The sequence below is a fragment of the Alligator sinensis genome, unplaced genomic scaffold, assembly GCF_000455745.1.
Source record: "Alligator sinensis unplaced genomic scaffold, ASM45574v1 scaffold165_2, whole genome shotgun sequence".
Classification (NCBI taxonomy): domain Eukaryota; kingdom Metazoa; phylum Chordata; order Crocodylia; family Alligatoridae; genus Alligator; species Alligator sinensis.
The window spans coordinates 1503393-1517968 of NW_005841965.1; the positions used below are offsets into that span (position 1 = coordinate 1503393).

A 14576-nucleotide genomic window follows, 5' to 3' on the forward strand; every position below is an offset into this window, starting at 1 on the left:
ATTCAATACAGAGACATTTTGGCCCAATTCAGAAGCCGAATCACCAAATCAGGAAAAAAACCCGCCTCCAAATCAATTTGGAACATCCAAATCTATTTGCAAAAGATTTGGAAAAAGATTCAAGGATTCAGTGGTTTGAAAGGCAGTCTTTCAGGGGAACAGAAACTGAGAAGGGGGTGGGGTGGGGGAGGAAGACTGACATCTGTAGCTGGCCATTGACTGATCTTTCCCTGAGTCCCCTTCCAATCACAGTGCTCTGAGGAAGGGACATAGAAGCAGCATATAAGCCTCTGTCTGCAGCCTTTCTGTCCCTTTTGTGAGCTGTTTCTGCCTAAGAAACAGCACCTGAAAGGTAATACTGGACTGGCTTGGCTTCCTAGTCAGTCTCCTGCTAGTCTGTCTTCTTGGAAAGGATTGGATACAGCTTACTAATCACCCTTGCCTAGAATCCCTCTACTTATCCCTATCCAATCCATTTCTTTCAACTTATTCTTCCCCCAAAAATCTCTTATTTGTTCTTGTTATTTTTTTTATCCCAACTTTTTAAAAAGAAAGCTATGTTTTCCCTGCTAGTGTGATCCAGCACTGTTCAGGAAAGTACATACATTACACACACACACGCATGCAGTAAACAAAGAAGAATATATATTAGTTAGTTACAGACACATATAGTAATCAGAGAAGAACAGATATTAAGATTATTTATTACACACACAAACGGAGACGAGATATTAGTCAGACACATACAGCAATCAGAGAAGAAGAGATATTAGTTAGTTATACACACAGACAGAAAAAGAGGTATTACAGTTGCATACACACACACATTTTCCAGCACAGCAAAGATTAATATGAAGCATGCTGGAAAAGCAGGTGCCAGGTCTCCTGGCGGGGGAGGGAGAGGGGCTAGAGGGAGCAAGGGGAGAGCTGAAAGTCCTCCCCCACCCCCAAACAGACATTTCCTCTTTCCTGGCAGTGATGAGTCTTCTGCTGCCAATGGAAACAAGGAGGTGGGAGCAGTACCTGTCCCTGCACCTGCACCACCTCCCCTAACACCAGAAATAGCCACTAGCACCAGTACCTCCTCCACCCCAATTTCATCTCCCAGTGTGAGCCTCCCAGTGCCAGAGGAACTGGATCTGGAAGCAGGAGACCTGAGCACCCTAGCAAAGGACATTCTGGGGAACAAGGGGAAATCTGAGTTTGTTCTCCACACCCCTCAAAGTTCCCTTAGAGCCAGGTCTCCTTCTTTGGAAAACACCTTAAAGGAGGTTGAGGTTGTGGAGGCAAGTGTCTCAGCTGAGTCAGCTCCTCCTGTTGTTGTGTCTCTGCCGGCTGAGGAGGGGGATAAGGCAGGATCCCCACCCTCAATCCAGAAGTGGGTGGGTAGTGTAGTGTGGGATCATTTTGAGGTGGCAGATTATCCCAGGCTTGCTATCTGCCATCATGGCTGAAGGCAGATCAGGCAGGGCAAGTAGGTGGAACACTTCACCACCATGGTGATGCTGCTGCAACTCAGGAGGCAGCACCCCCTGCCCTTGCTCCTTCTGAGCCTGGCACCTGTGGGAGTGTGCCCAAACGGAAGTCCCCCTCTCACTCCAAAGCCCCCGTCCCCATAAAGCAGAGGCAGGCTACCCTGGAGTGGTGGGGAAAAGGCAGAGACAAATGTGGGGGGCATTCCAAAAGCAAGTAAGGTCACCCAGAACATTGAGGAGATGCTTGTTCTGGATGGTCAGCCCTCCTCCTTAGTTGAGTGGCAAGGGTTCAGGTGGTTCATGGCCCCATACTACCAAGTGCCTGCATGCACCACCTTTAACAGGATGGTGGCTTCCTCTCTGTATGAGGCATGCAGGGAGTACTTGATGGAGGGGCTGTGCAAGGCAGGTCCACAGGTAACTGCACTTCACCTTGGACATCTGGAGCAGCCGGGGTGGATACCATGCCTACCTCTCCCTCACAGGGCATTGGTGCCATCAGTCAGGCTGTTGGTGGGTTTTCCTTCAAGCCGAGGTGATGGATGAGTCCCACACAACAATAGAGATCATGGTGGCCATGAACTGCATTGTGCAGTGTTGTCTCATTGGATAGGGTGAGCTCACCTGCAGGTTCATGGTCACTGGCAATGGGGCCAATATGGTCAAGGCAGTCCATGATGCCAACTTTGTTGGCATCCACTGTGTGGCACACAAGTTGCACCTCATAGTCAGGGATGCCTTGGAGGGGGACAGGACTGCCAGTGGTGGCACCATCACTAGCACCCAGATGATTTCAAAATGCAGGATGGTGACAGGCTACTGCCACTGCAGCATCAAGGGGGGCAAGATGCTGCAGAAGAAACAGGCAGAGCTGAGCATCCCAAAGCACAAAATCATACAAGATGTGGAGACTCAGTGGAAGTCCACATACCTGATTCTGGAAAAGCTGGTGGAGCAACAGAAGGCCATCCATGAGACAGCCTTGCTCAGGGAGATTGGGATCAGCAGCTCCCCTAACAAAGTGGAGTGGGATACCATTTCCCAGATCTTGATGGTCTTCAAGCTGTTTCTTGAGGATACTGAGTACCTCAATGCTGGTGATGCCCTCCTTAGCCAGGTGATCCCGTAGTGAGGGAGCTTGAGAACCAAATGGAGAAGTTCCAGGGGATCAATGTTCCTGACTGGGGCAAGCTGCTTTCACCAGAGGTGGAGGAGGGCATCAAAAAAATGCTGGATACATTGCAGTCCAGTACGGTCTATGTGCTGGTGGGCATATGTGACCCGAGGTTGAAAGGGAGCATGTGCAGCACCAAAACCCTTGATCACTGGATGGAGGTGCTGGTAAACAGAGTCAGGGAGGAAAAAGGGCAGAGGCAAGGAGATGTGGAAGAGGGGGATCCACTTTCCCATGCCAGCACCCCAGCACCAGCCAGTCTCTTCCACACCAACTGCTACCAATGTGGGCCAAGGGCTTTGCTTCAATGTCGGGGTCCAGACACACCAAACCCCAGTCTTGGGCAGGTAGCACCAAGGCTTCGGTGGCTACATATTTCACCAATGACATGGAGCCACTGGACTGCGACCCCTTGGGCTATGGGGCAACTCACAGCCAGCTGTGGCAAGATCTGGCCACAGTTGCCCAGGAACACCTGTCCTGTCCACTAACCAGTTTTCCAAGTGAGAGGGTGTTAAGGATTGCTGGGGACATTGTGACACCCCACTGCACTTCCTTGGATCCTGGTTTGGTGGAGCAGCTGGTGTTCCTGAAGGTAAACCTGCCGCTGCTGGGGTTCCCCAAAAAACACCTGCAGATGGAGTGAGTGCCACCCTCCTCACTCCATCCACACCTATTTCCTTTTTTTAAAAAATGTTTACCGCCCCAGTCTCAGAGCTGGAGGCAACACTGACTACATCACCAGCTAGCAGGGGAAGAACAGCTCCCTGCTGAGCTCCTGTGCCAGGACAAACTTGGAGGTATGGGCTGGGGCTATGGGGAAGGAGGCAGCCCAGGTCCTGAGCATGACCTAAAACTGCACTCTGCCAGGGTTGGGAGGCCTGGTGGGACTGCCAGCAGTGTGCCAGCCCCAGAAAATGGCAGGACCAAGGACCTCCCTGGTGAAAGGTGGATAGGAGGCACCTTATAACCTCCAGCCACCACACACATGCACAGTCCTGGCTAGGGAAAGCCCAGATGTGTAAGATCTTTGAGAGGCCTGAGGCTTTTCTGGTTGCAGTGGAGTTGTGAGGCTCCAGGTGAGCTCAGCTGCTTGGGATGTCATTTGCGAGGCATGAGCTTTTGGGTTTAAAACCCTTTGTCAGGCTGAGGAAGCACCTGCAGTTGGTGTGTGTGTATGTGGTGTTCCTGGATGGAAGGAATAGTAAAGAAGCCATAGGTTGGCATACATTAGGGATATCAGATTCTACTGGTCCTGCAGGCCAAAGAGGGGCATGGGGCTGATCTGCAGGCTAGATCAGGCCCATGGATGCCATATCCAGTGCAGGTCTGGTATGGGTGCCACATGCAGCTCATGCCCTGAATCAGTCCTGCACACTGTATGCAGCACATGTGTCACTTCAGACCTGTGTTCCATGTGCAGCATGCAAAGCCAGTTCAGGATGTGCATCGCATGCACTCATGAGACCAGGTTTGGAGAGTGAGCTGTACATGGTGACCACCCTGGATTTGCCCTGCATGCTGTGTGCAGTGCATGCTGGCTCCAGCCTTGCGTATTGCATGCAGTATGCAGGGCTGGGGCTGCCACATGTTATGTTGCACGTAGCACACAGAGATAGTCAAAGACTCATAGGAAGCATCACGAATCATGTGATAGGGCTCAACAAACTGTGCTCTTGATACCTCTGATCTAACAGTTATAGTTGCATAATCCTGTAGCAATAAAAGCTAGCTAAATTACCATTTGGCCCTGAATGAAGCAGTGTTAAGGCTACAATGGTTTTGCTATACTTGTATTGCTATAAGATCAGGCAGACAAAATAGCTGTACCATAACAGATTGTACAGATCTCTTTTGATACTGATACAACATTTATCTCCATCTATACACACAGATGGAGGTTTATAATTGGTTGTTAATAAAGCATAAATAAAATGCATAAAATAAAACATAAACCTGATAGTGTGGTACCATTGGATATAGTGCTTGATAATGAGATTCAAAAGATCATTCTCACAGGCTGGATAATATCAGTTCTAAAGGTGTACCTGTTTAGAATGCACTGATTCCATGATTATGATAGACATTTCTATAGGATTTTATTGTTCTTGTATATCTAGCAGAAATTAATTAGGTGGTTTAATTCATAGCCCATTGCAGTTAATGAAAAGGTTTTATTTAGACAGGCCTAAGGTACTTCAAAAATATAATATCCCTGAACTAATGGAAAGAGAGAATTGATGATTCATTCCATTACATGAGACTATGATGAAGACTATTCCTCAAGAATAAGTTCTGTTACGAATTCTAAAACAGACACTGATATTAGGCCTTTTGGGTTCTGACATCTTTTTGAAATGTTAATATTTGTATCTGGGTAGACACTTGAAAATAACAAGGCTATGCTATAGAATCCTGGTTCCATTGTTTTAAAATGGTAAATCTTACACATTGTCCAAAAACTCACAACAATTCATTTGGGAACAGAAAGCCAGATCTTCAAACACCTATTTTGAAAGGCTTTTCCAGTCTCCTTGTGTCAGTTATCTCTCTCCTATACCAATGAAATGAAAGACTTCAGAACAGTTGCAGTGCTGCTGAGAAGAAATGAGTAGTTTCTTTTTCACAGTAGGAGCTCTTTAGCTAAAAGCTCTTAGTTATCTGAAGGCCGATGAATGCCAAACATATTATAGTCATATAGACAGCTCGAAAAGAATATTATGGAGAATGCTTGGTGAAATACTGATTGCTTTGTCATTTATAGAAATTAATCCATCTGTGTTAAGCAATTTGCCCTATGAACTTGGGGAGGGGCTGAGGGTAATATTGCAGTTTTGCACATTTAAAAAAAGTATAAGGGCTTTCCTGTTCCCCACAGGAAATACAGTGAGCACTGTACAATCAGAACCACCCTCCATCACCAGAAGACTGCTAATACGTTAAGACTTCTAAACTATATATTGGAAAGTGCATTTAGAATTTGCTACTTAATGTGAAATTAACCACATTTATTTCAAACTTGTCAAAACAGATATGTCTCTTTAAAATGTGTTTTTTAACCCTTATCCGTACAGCATACTGGACAAATAAACCTATACTACATGCTGTTCGTGGACAAACTGGTGCTACATTTGACTGCTTCCTGGTTCCTCTCCTCCTCTCTTCCTCCATAAGTATTACTAGCCCCATATCCTTCCCCAATCTACTTCTGTCTTCTTTGTTTCATTCCAAAATTTTAACATTTTCACATACCCCACCACACCCTATTTTTCCCCCACCAAAAAAATGAAAAATATTATGGTTTTCCTCAGTATTTTTATTTTGATGGAATTTCATTACCCAACGGATACTAGTTCAGTCAAATTTTTTCTAACTAAGCTCTTTGGAAATTAATTGAATCTAAACAATCTGACAGAGGTCTCCTTCATTCAGTGTCTGAATTCTGACTTACTGGCACTATGTAACACAGGCTACTGCAAACTATAACAAATTCCAAATGGCTGTTTTAAGAGGCTCTTAAACCTTTCCCGTATATTTCTTCCCAGTAAAACACGACTACCACAATTAACAATCACCATTAACCTAATACGGAATTTTAGAAATATATAACCTACTTCTGGCAGTATTCAGTTTCTCTCTTAAGTGTCCTATTCTGTCATGCTGACCTGCAGGTCTACTATGAACCATGAACTCCAGTTTTGAGAGGCATCAATAAGTACATTAGTTGTTGGCACAGCAGGAGCTCAGCTATCTCAATCAGCTATAGTCATGTATCTGGAACCTCCTCAGGTAAGATACCTCAGGCTTACTACCTGTTATTTCTCTCCTTTCTGGAAACCTGAGCAGGTGTTATCTATTCCTTTGCAGTATTTGTCCACCTACAGTGACAGCATCATACATCTATAGACTATCTCTTCCAATAGCAGTGCTGTTTATGATTATTTTTGGCCTGCTGAAGATACACACAGTATTATTTTCATCAAGCAGCAGCAGCTCTCAAACCCTAACTCATACTGATAGTTTAATTAGGTATTATGTGTTTTTTCCCCTCGATTTCTCTGCAAATCCCTGATGATTCTGACATTGGATTTTACAGGACTGACATTTTTTTCAACTGTTTGTTGAATGAACTCTCAGCAGTTGGTGACCAGTGTTTCATTGGTGGTGTTCTGTAATTTAACGATGCTAACTATGGATCAGTCTGACTACATCCATTTTCAGTGGGAATCTTATTGTTTTTGACGTTGGCTCTTGCCATCCCATCAGATTATAACTGGACTGACAGTTACATGTCTAAACATAGACTTCAGAGTAAACCGCTTCAATTCATGTCCATAAGAATATAACCTGCTGTCAAACATTGCTACATCAAGAATAGAATGTCTAGTGAAATCAGTTCAGTACTATACTATACATACATACATATATAAATATAATATAATATATATATCCATATATATATCCATATCCAGACACATATATATATATACATACACACACACGCGCACACACACACACACACATATATACACAAACACATATACACATACACACACACTATTCCCCATCTACAAGCCCTCCATGATCAGCTCTATGCCGTTTCTGCCTGCCCCCACCCTTATCTTCTGACTAGAACCAAATAATGAGAGATCAGACACCAGCCAAGTGGGAAGTAGGCCATGGTGAGAATGCAGGTCAGACCAAAAGAAGAGTTCTTATCAGGCTGTTCCTGCATCCTCCCAAGAGGTTTTACCTTTGTCAGTTCAGAAACCCACCTACCTCCACAGCTACCTACTGCTTATAAATCTGAAAGCAGGTTTGAATCCAAGATGTTCCTCACTTGATTCCAAGTTCTTAATCAGACAAAATTCCTATTGGAATCGGAGGAGGTTTCACCTGAGCAAGAACTTAAGCAATTGTCCATCAATATCAGTCCATGATTACTGCAAGCATGTGGATTTCTTCAGGAATTCTATGAAGAATATATAGGACTAATTTCTTAAATTAAATCCTGCAAAAATTAAACTTCTGAAATATCCTTAAAATTTTGTTAGGGCTGCTTTAGTAGATTATATAGATATGATGCAACTGGAATAACAGAGCTCGCTTGACTGGGGTACTGTCCTGTTGCACTTTATGTAAAAGAGCTATGTGATTACTCAGAGCTCCAGTACAAAACTGAAGATAGGCTTGTTAAAAGTCTCTGGCTTAAGGCCAGAGGGGAGAATAACAAGGGTGATGTCATGGTAGGGATCTGCTATAGACCACCAGACCAGGATGATGAGGTGGATGGGGCTTTCTTCAGGCAGCTAGCAGAAGTTTCCAGATCAGAGGACCTGGTTCTAATATGGGAGTTTAATCACCCTGACATCTGCTGGGAGGGCAATTCAGCAGTGCACAGGCAATCTAGGAAGTTTTTGGAGAGTGCTGGGGACAACTTCCTGGTGCATGTATAGGAGAGACAAACTAGGGGCCATGCTTTTTTAGACCTGCTGCTCGCAAACAGGGAAACATTGGTGGGGAATGTGTAAGTGGATGACAACTTGGGCAGCAGTGATGATTGAATTCAGGATCCTGAGCAAAGGAAGGAAAGGGAGCAGTAGAGCAAGGACCCTGGACTTCAGAAAAGCTGGTTTTGACTCACTTAGGGAACTGATGGGCTGAATCTCCTGGAAGACCAGTCTGAGGCAGAAAGGAGTCCAGAAGAGCTAGTTTTATTTTAAATAAACCTTATTGAGGGCACAGGAACAAACCATCCATTGTGCAAGGAGACTAGCGAGTATGGAAGAAGACCAGCTTGTCTTAGCAGGGAATTCTTCAGTGAGCTAAAACATAAAAAGGAAGCTTTGAAGTAGAAAAATGGACCAAAGACTAGGGAGGAGTATAAAAGTATTGCTCGGGCATGCAGAGATGAAATCAGGAAGGCCAAAATGCAATTAGAGTTGTAACTAACAAGGAATGTGAAGGCTAACAAGAAGGGCTTCTACAAGGATGCCATCATCATCACTTTTCTACAAGAGGAAAGTGTGGGTCGCTTACTGAATGGGGGAGGCAACTAAGTCATAGATAATGTGGAAAAGGCTCAATGTACTCAATGCTTTTTTCACAGGCAAAGTCAGCTCCCAGACTACTGCACCTGGCAGCACAGTTTGAGGAAGAGATGAGCATCCAACACTGATGAAAGAACAGGTTGGGGAATATTTAGAAAAAAGCTGGACATATAAGAGTCCATGGGAGCAGATGCAATGCTCCCAAGGGTTCTATGTGAGTTGGCTCATATGACTGCACATTATCTTTAAAACATCCTGGCAAATGGGAGAGGTCCCAGACAATTGGAAAACAGCAAATAAAGTGCCTATCTTTAAGAAAGGGAAGAAGGAGGATAAGGGAACTACAGACCAGTCAGTCTCACCTCAGCCTCTGGAAAAATCATGGAGCAGAGCCTCAAGGAATCCATTTCTAAGCACTCAGAAGAGAAAATTAGTGATATGGAGTGGTCAGCATGGATTGATCAAGAGCAAGTTGTGCCTGACCAACCTGATTGCCAAGGAACAATGCCTCAATTTGCAGCAAGGGGAGCTTTCTCACCAGTAAACCACTGCAACAGGATACCCAGAGAGGTTGTGGTATCTCCAACCCTTGAAGGTTTTAAGACCTGGCTAGATAAAGCTTTGGCTGGGATGCTATAGTTAGAGACTGTTCTGCTTTGAGCAGGGGGTTGGATTAGATGACTTTCTGGAGGTCCCTTTCCAACTTAATTTTCTATGATTTTGCTACAGTAATCTTTCAGTATAGTTTGAAAACAAGACTCTCTGATTAACAAAAATATTCATACACTGTTCTCTAACTGAATTAAACCTCCGTATCAGATTGTCTGGTTACCTGATAAAAATGCCACTGTATATTCTGGGTGAAACAATTTAGGAGCTGCTCCCTGACTCCTTTCTAATTAATCTAGCCCTTGTAAAACCTGTTCAAGGCTTTCAAATCCAAGATTTCTCATATTTTTCAGGGATCACCTCTCTGGCATTAAGGCTCTGGAAATTATTAAGAACTGCAGGTGGGATATTTTGGGCTTGAAAAAAATCAAGTTTCAAATTTCAGATGCTTGAATTAAGCAAAACTGTTTGAAAATCCTATATGTTTTATGATTAAACTAGAATCTGTTTGTGTGTGCATGGTTTCCAGCTAAAATTCCAGCATACTTACAACAGAAAATGAAGCCAAACTCATTATTTCTCCAAGCTCTTTTCCAAACTGCACTGGAATACATGATTTCAATTTCAAAATATATTTTCTAAATTCTGTTTACTTTTAACAATACATTTTTTTCATTTCATTTCAGATGGCATGCAATTTTTCTTCTAAAAAATACCACATTATAATAATCCCATTGGTTTTATTATCACTTTATTGCCTAATACTATTACTTTGTTGAGGTAATTGAATTCATATCTCAGAATCTCTTCTGACTTTGATATATAGTTCAACTCTTCCTTTTTATTTAACAGTTCTATTCTTCAAGGGCTTTTTCTTCCTCTTCTCATAAGAGCCTGATTGTACAGCCCATACTCATGCTGATAAACACTTACACATGTGAAAAGTCCCACTAGTACTGGTGAATCTACTTATCAAAATGCTTACCAACATAAGCTTTGATAATATACAAGCTCACAGATTTCTCTTTTCTAAATTTATGCTTTGTACTGGCAGTCAATTAATCTGTATGCCAAAAACAGCAATTGAAGTTAAAGACCTTCAACATATACTTAATAAGGAACTTGTACTGGACTCTGACCTCAAGTGAGGTTAGTGACTTTTCTAAAATGCAAGTAACTACATGACAGCTATGAATCATCAACATGGTAGAACTTGTGAAGGCCACCATTAGTCAAAACTATGTCCACAGCTATGTCTGAAGCCTGTGTTTATAGTCTTCAGTGGTCTAAATTTTAGATGCAAATGCAACTGGAGTTTATCCAGAGATAATTTTTTACTCTTTGAGGCATCACAGGCCAAAGCTAGAAATCTGCTGAAAGGGCTTGACACCTCGCCAATGTGCCTGCTTAATGTCAAGCTCTGATCCATGGCATCCATCTGGCCAGATGAAGGCAGCCTCAAAGGATAACGGGAGTTCTACTCAACTCCATCCCTTGAAGTGAGATTAAAAGCTAGACAGATGGTGTGTAATAGGACTGTACACAAGGAAATAAACTAACTGAGGCCTGGGCTGGATCAGTCTTTGCAGGGCCTTGTGCAAATATGAGATCTCTGAAACAGGCTTTCAGCAGTGTTTGGTAGGAATTTCCTTAATTCTTTGAGACAGAGGTGTTTGTCTGACATTTCTGGAAAAGGTTTACATCTGATCAGGGATTTGGCTGTTGGTGGCATCTGCCTAAGAGGTACCTGGGGAGTAGGATGATGATGTTGGTGCTTTTCTGGCCTGACATATTAAAGCACTTTTTCCAACAAGTGGCATTTGTCATGTTTCTTCCCAAAAAGCCCAGATAGGGCTCTAACAGTCTAGTAGCTCATCATCGGGTGATATTACACATTACAACAAGCTTAAGAGCACTTAAAACTTGAATGACTGCATACTCAAGCTCATTAAGAAGCATTAAGTGTTAACTAGACATCTCTTAAAATTATGCCACTTGAGGCAATGATTATCTTTGAGCTGTTCTAAGCAGCTTGATTTTGCTTAATTTCTCAATGTTCCATGGAGATCAAATGACCATTTTTGTGGTCCTCCAGCATCCCAGAAAGCACCACTTCCAGGGTGGATCACTAGCTATGCTCCTGGACTCTGGTGCTCCTGGGATGACAGGGTGAGCAGCAGATCAGTAGCTGGTGAGTGAGGAAGGGGTGGGGGATCAGTTTGCTGCTGGGATGGAGCTAAACCCAGCAGAACACACCCTCAGTCCCTCAAGCCCCAGCACACACCTACAGTCCCTGAGGCTACACAAACACATAACATCACCTCTTTCCATTCCCAGACATACCTTTGGCCACCAAGCAGCATAGCTGGGATGCAAGAGTGGCAGCAGCATTTCTGTGGGGAGGCCTGCACAGAGCCCAGGATCATGCTGGGACCCCTCCCCCCGCATCACCGCTGCTGGCAGTCACAGCAGCCAGAGGTGTGTGCGCACATACCCTCCACCCCCACCACAGCTCATATGATGACAAGGACACTCACTGTGTGCTTTGGGGTTCTTCAGGGCCTCACACACTCAGGGATGCTTCCCTGCTGCCACACTGTTTCCAGTCTCATGCCCCAGCTGTGCTTCTTGGTAGCCAAAGACAATTTTGGAGACAGGGGCGTGTGTTTGTTATGTGTGCTGAGGCTGGGGGCTAGGGATGTTGCTGCTTGATTACTCATGAGCAGGACAGGCAGGGAGGAGATCTGTCAACTCCTGGCCACAACCCTGCTCACTGCCTTCAGGCAGATCAGAACTGTGGAGGTTACAGATGGTTTTAACTCGAACATGCAACTGCTAACCTTAACACAGACCTAACATTTCTTAAAATTAGCATGTACTAATTGTGATGTAAAAGAATACCCATAGACATGCATTAGGCTAGTTTCATACACAGAAAAAAAAAAGCCTGACCTGATAGATCCTTCCCTTACTTTAAGGAAGTTTGCCATTGCAATTTGTCTCTATTGCTTTATTTTTGCTATTATATGTTCTTCCCTCTCCCTCCCCAAACATGATATGGTACAAGTATTATTTGCACAACATTCTGAAAATATTCCAAAGTACACAACAAGTCTGTTCTGTAGACCTTCATTTAATAATGCTGCTTCAGAAATGTATTATTAAAAGACAGATTGTTTCAAAACAATGACAAAAACCAAATAATTGGAACAGACTCTTAGCAGTTTGACATAAACATCTTACATGATTTAACCTGTAATTAAGAAACCATCAAGTGATAAATCATTCAATGAGAAGACCAAACCCTTGTAATGATGAAACAGGTTAGAATTCTGGAGGTGGTGAGGGTCTATATAGCAACAGACATAGCAAATAGCCCTGCAAGCTTTTCTGCGTTGCACAGACAACACCATTCAAAAAAGACCTGGTGACAATCTCTAGTGGAAGAGAGGGAGTTCAAGTTTTATCCTTATATAATCCTAGTCTAATTAATTTAATTAAATTTATACAATGCATTTAATTTCAAAAGATCCCAACTCACTTTATGAATGATGTCTTAAATCCCACAGCACCTGTTTATTCAGTTCTTAAAAAACCCAAAACTCTAGCTCTTTTACTTTTGTAAGGTATGATTTAAAATTAAGGAATTCCTGATTTGAATGTATGCACATACAGCATCACTGAAGTTCAAGCACATTTGGAAGGGAACATGGCTGTTGATTAGTACAACTTAGTATGCACAGGAATGGAGAAAAGGAAACTCTTGGAAAAGCTATTATTTGGGGGGGGGGGGCTTTGCTACACATTACACTTTAAGCTTCTCAAATGTTTATTGGTGGTAGTGTCAGTTTGACTTTAGAGCGATCACACATTCAGGCTAAAAATCTTCTTTGATTGTCCCTCGTCTGTACAGTTGTGTCTTGCTACTCGAGGGCTGGCAAGCAGGGGCCTTACTAGGAGCTCTACCTGTGAGTTGCCACTACAGGGTTGGTGAGCCAGGACAGGCGTCCATACCTGATGGGTTGAAGAGATGGTTGGTGGGGGTGGGAGCATGAGACTGGAAGGGGGAGTTTAATGTTGGGCACTGGGTAGTGAAATGGGAGAGGGAGAGGAAATGCGTGGAAATGGCTGCTTGGAGCTGGATAATGAAATGAAAGAAGTCAACCACTAAAGGACAGACTGAAATGGAGTAAAACATTTTTTTAAAGAAATAAAGAGTAAGTAAATTAAAGGAAGTTTCATATTTTAATAAATTGGGATTGGGTAGCCTTAGATCACAGGGACACTGCCCTTCCCCCAGAAGGAAGCCCTAGTTTACTGGGACCCCAATATGCCCCACTTAAGCCTCCTAGCCCTCCCTCCCTCCCAGACTGATGTGTGCTCCTGTGTGCTGCTATCCAGATAACACCCCTGAGGGTAGGAGAGGGAGTTGGCTTGGTGCTAGTACCACCCCTTGGGTGATAGAGTTCATGGAGAAGAAAGTTTGTCAACCCAGAACAGAAGGATGGGGGGAGGGGATACTGCATCCTGGGATGCTGGAGAACTGAAACTTAAGTGACTTATCTCTGGGGAAAGGGCGACAATTTGTGAAACCTGAGCTGGGTAACATGGAGCAGACATAAACCTGCCACGGACTGGTGTACCTTTAAGATGCCTAAAGGGTGTTTAAAATTAAAAACATGTCTTAATGTGTGGGCAATCCAGGGGTTAAGAGCTCAATGTCACAAGGCCCTTATTAAAACCGAGAGACAACAATTGCTAAGATGACAATGTTTTTTGCTTTCCTTTTTCTTCTGGGTCCCATGCGAATTAATGCCAGTGGTAAAGGTAGGTATGTAATATGAGCACTTCTCAGCTAGGAAATAATAAAAGGCCATCAAGTCACATAAAATCCATCCATCCATCAAACAGTAGTGTCTTTTACTTTCAAATACATGACCTGGATGTGTAAGGTTCTATATCCAGGTATTAATCCCCTGAGTCTAACTGATATGATGGTGAAAACTCTTTAAATTATTCTATAACTTGTGAACAGAAATAAAGTTCAGGAGACACTTGTATGCATTTCTTTCTGACAGATCTTTTGAAACAACTCTTTATAACACTATTGTGATTGTATTATAATTATTGTCCCTGTGGTGTATAATGGGCCATTAATGCTTCTATATTTTTACTGCTATTCTTCTGTCCTCCTTTCTCTTTTAGTCTACTTTAATTCTCTGGGGGGAAAAATAAAAGCACATTCATAAGAGGCCCTACAGGCAAAAG

The 14576-nt window shown here is 43.3% G+C and overlaps 1 protein-coding gene across 4 annotated transcripts in view; it reads right to left on the reverse strand.

Moving 5' to 3' along the window:
* LUZP2 (leucine zipper protein 2) overlaps positions 1-14576 on the reverse strand; it is a 488403-nt gene that overhangs the window by 30574 nt on the left and 443253 nt on the right. The window lies entirely within an intron of this gene.